The sequence below is a fragment of the Mastomys coucha genome, unplaced genomic scaffold (genome assembly GCF_008632895.1).
Source record: "Mastomys coucha isolate ucsf_1 unplaced genomic scaffold, UCSF_Mcou_1 pScaffold6, whole genome shotgun sequence".
NCBI classification, from domain to species: Eukaryota; Metazoa; Chordata; class Mammalia; order Rodentia; family Muridae; genus Mastomys; species Mastomys coucha.
Window position 1 is genome coordinate 46,958,435 of NW_022196912.1, and position 8,332 is coordinate 46,966,766.

Sequence of the window (8,332 nt, forward strand, 5' to 3'; positions counted from 1 at the left end):
GGGAGGTGTATACCACGCAGTACAGAAAGCAGGAGCAAGCCAGCAGGGTGAAGGGTCAGGCTGAGTCTGCTAGTTGCAATCTGCAGGTGCTCAAAAGTTCACTTCTTACCAGTGTCACCAGGTCCCACACACACTGCCTCTTTGCTGTCTAATCCTTTAACTCCAGGTCCTTGAGCCATTACCCCAAATTTCCTTTATTGCTGATTCACACTAAGTGGTATATGTTCATAGGTTGCTAGTATAGGGGGGATCTTGTGCCCTGGGAGACAACAGCCTTTGACCAAAGCCTGTTGAGGTACTTCCTTCCCACCCTTCTGTCCTGGTATGCTTAATGGTGCCCTAGTCACATAGTCCATCTGTCACAGTTTTCCTGAATGTGGGTACTTTAGGACTTTGTGTTATTAACCTACATTGTGTGCATCTGCCCTTTGACTCAATTCCACAGCATATAAGAAGACAGTAAAGTCACCCACTGAAGAGTAGATCCAGTTACAAGCATTGGAGTGAGTTAATTAGCTCCTGTGGAAAGTGTCCACTCATTTAGGTTGCTGAAAGAACCTATCAACTCACCTTCTTAGTAGGAAATCTTTGGTTGGCTGTGTGAATACGGTAGCCTACACAAAGGGAAAAATGTTGGGGGTTTATAACTGGTCTGTTCACTTGCTTAGAATTCCTAACACGCAGGATAAACTTTCCATTGCCTGAGGAGCTGGGAACATTTGCTACATTGTTACAGAATAGAAATCAGAAAGGGGTTTTCTGCTCACCTGCTTCCCAGCCCCATCCTCCCACTGACTCAACCTTCCTTCATCTTCTTGCCTCTGGGTTATTAGCCATACAGGCTTATGTCAAAGTTGTCCACTTGAGTTGCAGCAGAGCTTCATGCCACCCGCTCCCTGCTTTTCTTCCTGTCTCCCACCTTCCCACAGTCCTCCTTTACTGTTTGCCAACCAAATAGTATATCCTGCTACTTCTAAACCTTCATTGTCTAGTCCTTCAACCTGGATCTGCAACTGTTTACAGAACTGAACCAGAGACTGGTCAAGCATAGATTAGTTTCTTCTGTGTTCTGTGTCTCTCACTACAAAATACTGCAGGACGCAAACAACTGCAGCCTCGTTAATGCCACTTCAATATGCAATAAGAATAATATTTTATAACTAAAACATTTAATTAAAGCTAGATTTTTTTCCCCAAAACTGTTTTTTAAAAGCATACAATTAGAAGCACTCTTAGAAAACACAAGGGACCACAAAACATTTGTGTTCTGGACTACTGTCTCCTGTGTTCTTTCTAGAAGTAACAGGAGACTCTTCATGCACAGGACAAGCTTTATAAGAACTTTCTGATGATGGGGTATGGCTCTGTTATAGGGGTTTGCTGAGCTGAAAATTCAGTGCGTTCTTCAACGTAAGACAAGCTCTATGAGGATGACAAAGGAAACCTTATGAAGAATGAGACAGCTTAAAGATGCTCCAGAGAAGATAGCTGGAGATACATCCAAGACAAGAGAAGAGATGGAGGATAACAGGTACCTAGCCTTTCACCCACACCCCTATCTGACGGTAAGTAACGTCATGATACCCTATCTCTCTGCTAGAACTTACGCTCATTTAAATTTATCATTAACATGACTTAGCCTCAAATTAGTCCACTGAGGAGTAAAGTGTGCATTCATCTTGTGTTTGAAAGGCTGTAAAGTCTTCCTGTCCTCAGCCGCCATAGGAGAGCAGCAGCCATGGCCCCAAACTACCCCATGGCCGTGGGGCCTCAACTGGGGCCACAATGTGACAAAGAACATCAGCAAACTGAGACAGAGTTGGCTCTGAGGGCGCCTCTCCAAGCACACCAACTTCGTGCGGGACATGACTCCGGAGGTGTGTGGCTTTGCGCCCTACGAGAGGCCTGCCACGTCGTTGCTCAAAGTGTCCAAGGATAAGTGCACACTTGAGTTCAGCAAGAAGAGGTTGGGCACGACATCTGCGCCAAGAGAACATCCGTTGCTCAGCGGGAGGAGCCATGAGGAAGGCGGCAGCCAAGAAGGATTGATGCACCCACCCCAAATAAACGATCCGTCCATACAAAAAGAAGAAAGAAAAAAAGAAAGGCTGTAAAGTAATGAGCCTCTTGCAAGTGTTTATGTAGGAAGGCTCGAATGAGAAACTGCCTTGATTGGTCACAACTGCAATTCACTGGGGTCTCCTTTAAATGTCCTTTCTTCAGCTTAGTATTCCCAGCTAGAGTTGAGATATCTCAAAATATGTTTGCTTGTGAGGTCAGAGGCATTGCTGAACATGTTACAAAGTGCAGGACAGGACAAGGACTGGAAATGCCGCTCAGTTGGTAGACTGCTGGCTAAGCATGTAAGATGCCTTGGTCCAATGTCCAGCACTGCATAAAACAGCTATATCATGTTGGGTGAAAACAGGAGGGATCAGAAGTGTAAGGTCATCCTTGGCTACACGGCAAATGTGAGGCCAGGCTGGCATTCAAACAAACAAAACACAAGGAAACTCCGCAAAGCAGACGGTGATGCTGATCGTGTCCATAGTGGTGAGGCCGAGACACCCAGTGGTCTCACCTACTATGATTATTTTCTTTCTTATGGAAAAAAAAAAGCAAGGGGATCTCTTTTGCTTTTCAAATGATTTAGATTTTTAGGCACGAATCACCTAACATAGGATTATGGAAAATATCCAGAAGGAATTATACTTTTCTGGAAAAAAGATTTTGATCAAAATGGAAACCTTAATGTATGTAGATGATAGTAAGCACATGCTGGGCTGTGGGAATGGTTCAGGCAAGTGTCTCTTACCTAAGCATGAGGATGCGGGTTCAGATCCTGAACATCCACATAAAAGCCAGGCACAGACAGCTGCCTGCAACCCAAAGTGTGGGGTGGGCAGCCTAGACAGTCTCAAGCTCCAGGTTCAATAAGCAAACTTGTTGAAAAAAACAATATAGTAAGCAACAAAAGAAGAAAACCTGATGGCTCCATCTATCCTTCACACTTATGTGTACACCAACACACACAGACCACACAGATACCTGTGCGAAGGAAGGAGACAGAATCTTCTTTCACATACCTATAGGCATGATTTTTCCCAGGAGTCCTAGAATACTTGAACTAAAAAAAAAAAAAAGTAGAGTGTATTATTTGTATTATTTGTATTATTTGTTTTCATGGTCATGGTTATTGTCTCCCCAAACTTTAAAACTAATGATAGTTTTGCAGGATGAGCAACTCTCAAAATAATAAATTAGATAGGAATCCCTTATTAGAAATGCATGTTTATTATGGAATGAGGATTATTATAGCCATTTATATCACTGCTACAACACAGATAAAATTAAAATGCAACATAAATGTGGGGCAAAAGTAGGGGAAAACTAAGAAATACTAAGTTTTTACAATTAATTATTTTAGGTGAAGTGGAAACTTAAGTTTACATTTATAGGATTGTCTGAAATGCAGTGTTTCTGGTTTTTTGTTGTTTTGTTGTTTTGTTTTTTTAACCATTTTCAGCAGTTCCCTAAAATGTTTCAAAGCAAACCGTAGGAGAGGCTCAAGAAGGCAGGCAGGGTTGGGAGCAGGGGGAGGAGACACTGTACCTTACATCTGTAGCCAGTACCAAGAGAGTCGATTCAGCTGTCCTCAGAAATTAGTCCTTACTACTGAGGCAAAAACATGGGAAGCATACTCTGTCTATGGTTCATATCCACATTGCTTCCTTTTATCTGTATTGATGGACACTTGCAGTTCAGGAAATTAGGCTGGAAGAGAAACTTAAGCTAGTGCCCTCCCTAAGCCCCTAAGAGTCCCAGGCTTCTCGGGGACCTGAGATAACACATCCCACTTCCTTTTCTTTTTTTCTTTAAGGCAGCTTATACACCTCAACAAAATAGGAAAATGAAGCAGAGATTTGCCTGTCTTTCCCATCCTGGGATTAGAGAAGGGCCCACGAGTCTATTAAAAGTAGATGCCCACAGGACTGCAGCCAGTGTCCCAGTAAAAGACAGAAGGCATGGCCATTCATTATCCTAGGTGAGATGCTTAAAACTGAGTCATCACTGTTAACTACTCACAGCATAGCAACAGCCCAAGGTTGCCTGCTTAAAACAGCAGCGGTGTCTCTTTTGATAGTGAGTCGCTCGGGTTGTTCTGCACAAGCCATCTGGAATACATGAATAGATCAGCCGATGCATCAGAGGGCCAGTTACACCAGGGGCTGACCTGAAATCCAGGCATGACTAGTTCATGATCCCCTGAGGGTGAGCACAGAAGATGCAAAGCTGCAGGCCTCCCAGCCCAGCAACACCATTATCCCAGCTTCCACTGGTCAAGACAACTCCTAAAGTCAACCCAGGTTCTAAGAGTGTAAGAGTGGGAAAGAAAAATAGATTCTACATCTTTTCAAAAATTCTACGTTTTTGTTGCCTGCATTTATGTATTTTTGCATGCATGTGGAGGCAGGAGGGGTATGTGTGCCACAGGATGCATGTGGAGGTCAGAGGACAATTTTCAGGAATCAGTTCTCTCCTAGCATGTGCTGGCAAGTGCCTCTGTGGGCTGAGTCATCTTGCTGGTTGTGAGTTGGAACTAAGAAGGTTATAAAAGAACCCAGGGAACTGGATAATGGAGCCCTGTGAACCCTGGCATTTCAGGAAGAACTAGAGCTGAGAGAGAAAAGAACTGCCGGGTGCTGAATGGGGGTGGAGGCTGCATGCTGGTCTCAGTATGAGCCCTAGTCAGCACATTCCTCCTGCTGGATGAGCATGTAAACAGAGGTAGATGAAGCCGGATGGTGTCATCATGGAGGTTGGCTTTCCCAGGACACTGAACAAGATGGAGACTGGATCTGATAGGGGGATAAACAGAAGCCTGCTCAATCATATGCTGATTAGGGCTCATATTGAGACCAGCACACAGTTTGAAAGGGCCAAGTCCCCTTTAACTCCAAATGACCTACTCTGGAGAGTGTCTAAGGACAGAGCACTCACTACTTGCACACCAGCTCTTTGGTCTTGAATAGCAGTGGCTACCATTCTTTTTTATATTCAGATAAAAATCTTCCTTCAGCAAATGTTCCCCTGCTGCTCTTCATCTTATTTCTTCAGGATGAGAGAGATTGCGTTCACTCTGCTTTCTAAGCTGCCTTTTCAAATACTTTGCAAAAAGCTATGTCTCCGGCTAAGGATCTTTTTTTCTCTCCACAAGAAACATCGTGACAGCATTTGTTCGGAGAACAGTTTCCGATGCTTCAGTAGCCGGTCCCATGCTAGTCTGACAGTCACTCCAAACTAGTCTAGACTTGGCTGTTCTCTGAACAATGAAGTGAGACACATTTACTGCCTTGCTTTTGGAAGGTCTACTTCTACCTACAGTTGTCACCCATAGCTGTCTATACTTCCTGCATCCCTTATTCTGTAAGTTCTTTATTAAGGTTTATTAGAATTCCCAAATAATTGTTGAGTGAAGAATAAGTGAATTCATAGATAGGTAGATGGATGGGTCAATTGATAATAAATTGATCAGTGAGTATGACTACAACTGGAAAAAAAAGTCAGGGTTCCGGGACTTCCGCATCAGTAGGGCATTTCTGAAAAATTGAAAATTTCTAAAGATCACATGTTCACTATTAAGTTAAAGTAGCAAAAACATAATACTTTAATTTGGAAAAATAGCAACAAGTGTACACAAAGCTACATGGGCCTTTCATTTCTATTTATTTTATGTATGTGAGTGAGTGAAGATTCTGTCGCTATCTTCAGACACACCAGAAAAGGGCATCAGATCCCATTACAGGTGGTTGTGAGCCACCATGCGGTTGCTGGAAATTGAACTCAGGACCCTTGGAAGAACAATCAGTGCTCTTAATTGCTGAGCCATCTCTCCAGCCCCGGGCCTTTCATTTCTAAACTATGGTACGGGTACTAGGGGCCAGATGTGGTTCTGAGTACTCTGTTTCCTCCCTCAGGGTGTCCACGTGACACCTCACACAAGGCTGGAAGGATGAAACAGAGTTTCTGAGTTCTGAGTTCAAGGCCAGCCTGGTTTACAGAGTGAGTTCCAGGACAACCAGAGTTACACAGAGAAACCCTGTCTCAAAAAACAAACAAACAAACAAAAAACAAAAACAAAAACAAAAAGATTTTAAAAGTACTGTGAGATTAAAGTACTGTGAGATATTTCAGGAATCCCAGATACTTGTTGGATCAGAGAACTATGAGACATTCCTCAGGTAGAGGATGGGGTATCTGGCTCCCCAGATCAGACAGAGAAGAAGACCCTCTAAGAAAAGGGAGTCCTCCATTTGTGCCAAGCTCAAAGGAGCTATCCAGATGGACATGACAGACAAGACCTTTAGTATCAAAATGCAACACTAATCAACTCTAACTATAAATGGCATCTTTAAATGCCTTTTGATACAAAAGGTTTGGACTAAAATGTCAGTTTTCTCTGATTTATGGTATGAAAATTTTGAGAAGTCTGCTGCACAAAGAGTTTATTATACCCACAAACACATCACAAAGAGACACACAAATCTGTCTTTATAATGATAAAACCCAGGCAGGAACTCTGGAACAGGCATATATCATTCTTTTCATCTTCTTTCGGAGTTAGAAAAGAAGATAGAAATGTGGGTTCTGAGCAGACAAAAGGCTGACCTGGAAAATCACATCGTCACCATCAGAAGTGACACTGTTGAGAAAGGAAACATGTCACCTGCTATAATTAGGCGAAGTCCAGGTGCAAGACCTTGTGACTGTGCTCCTGGCTTCCGAAGCACAAACCTGAGAGCTGTGGTGAACTGGTGGAGCACCGAGCTCAACCTGTCCCTACCAGGACTGCTTAATGTGGCTGGAGGAAAAGACTGTCAGAGCAAAGCCCTGTCAGTGTCACTTCATGACAGAAGGAGACAAAGAGTGAGGCTGTCTCTGGCTTCAAAAACCTTCCCTCTCTGCCTTCTTTTTTTTTTTTTTGCCATAGCTTAAAACAGTTGGTTCTTCTGCCAAGTAAAAATCTAAGAAAATCTCTATTTACCAATAATCGTTGCCATTAAGTGACTATAACATTAAGATGTCAAATGCTAGGAAGAAGCACATGTTATGGCATACACTGGCGTGTCCAATTTTCTGTTTATTCAGATTTGCCTTTTACTGTTAAAACTTTAATAATCTAATAAAATGCATGAGATTCAAAATCTACCTCCAATCACACTTCCCTATTCACTATTCCTCTCAACAAAAGGATTCCATTTTCTCCACAAAGGCACTGGAGCAATATTTTAAGAACATAAATACTGAACTACTTTTCGTAATTTTCCGTAGCTTATATATATATAAAAAATCTGCTGCTGCTTTCAAATGAAGAGTAGCAATCATGTTCTTAGTGGTTAGTATAAAAGATTGGACTGGCGGAAGTGAGAGGGTCATGGACTAGCCTGATGCTACTGCATCGCAGGAAGCACATGGCAGGCATGACGGGCATGGTGATGTCTCCAGCATGGAAGCAGATGTCCTGGTTCTACTACCAGTACCTGCTGGTCACTGCGCTCTACCTGCTGGAGACCCAGGTACGAACTGTGTTCCATTTGATACTGGCTTCTGTGGTGGGGATGGCACTGTATACCAACTATGTCTTCATGCCCCATAACATCATGGCAATACTGCATTACTTTGAAATTGCACAGTGACGAAGATGTAACCAGGATCCAGAGGTTCCTGGGGAAGATTCACCTTGTGAAGTTGGAATGTGACCTCCTCAGATGTAAAATGCTCTACGGATGTCAACATAACCAACCTCATAAATACAAAGACTAAACTACATGAGTAGAACAGGAAAAATCATCCTGACTCTTGTGTTGCATTCTTTCTTTTTGATTTTAAAAGAGCCTCTTATATAGTAGCTTTTGTCTAGTTTAACACTGGAGTCATTTGTACTTTGATATCAGTATTTTCTTAACCTTTGTGACTGCTTCAAAATTATCCAGTGAAAGCTTTTCTTAATGTAACTTTGAGTACATCTTAATTGCCTTCTATTTTTAAAACCTAAGGTCAAGAGTTGGGTTTTACTGTTCTTGCTGTCATATGGCATATACATCTGCCTGGATAGATTTCTACTCTTGACCAAAGTTTTGTAAGAAACAATACAGAATTTGGGGGTGGGAGGGAGAATACTTTGAGAACTACTTACAAAAGATGTATCAGCAAGCTTGACCTGGGGAATACAGCAGTAGCTCCAATAGCTTTTGCTCTAAAACTATTAAAATGCTTCTTAGTAATGAAAAAGTAAAGATCTTGCTAATGTTAATACATGGAACATTTCGCC

General features: G+C 42.4%; 3 pseudogenes; all 3 read left to right on the top strand.

The window, feature by feature from the left end:
• LOC116080997 overlaps positions 1–6,740 on the top strand; it is a 107,968-nt pseudogene extending 101,228 nt beyond the window's left edge.
• Positions 1,739–2,049, top strand: LOC116080792 (annotated as a pseudogene).
• Positions 6,741–7,481: 741 nt separating the features above from the next.
• Positions 7,482–7,697, top strand: LOC116080793 (annotated as a pseudogene).
• The last annotated feature ends 635 nt before the right edge of the window (positions 7,698–8,332 follow it).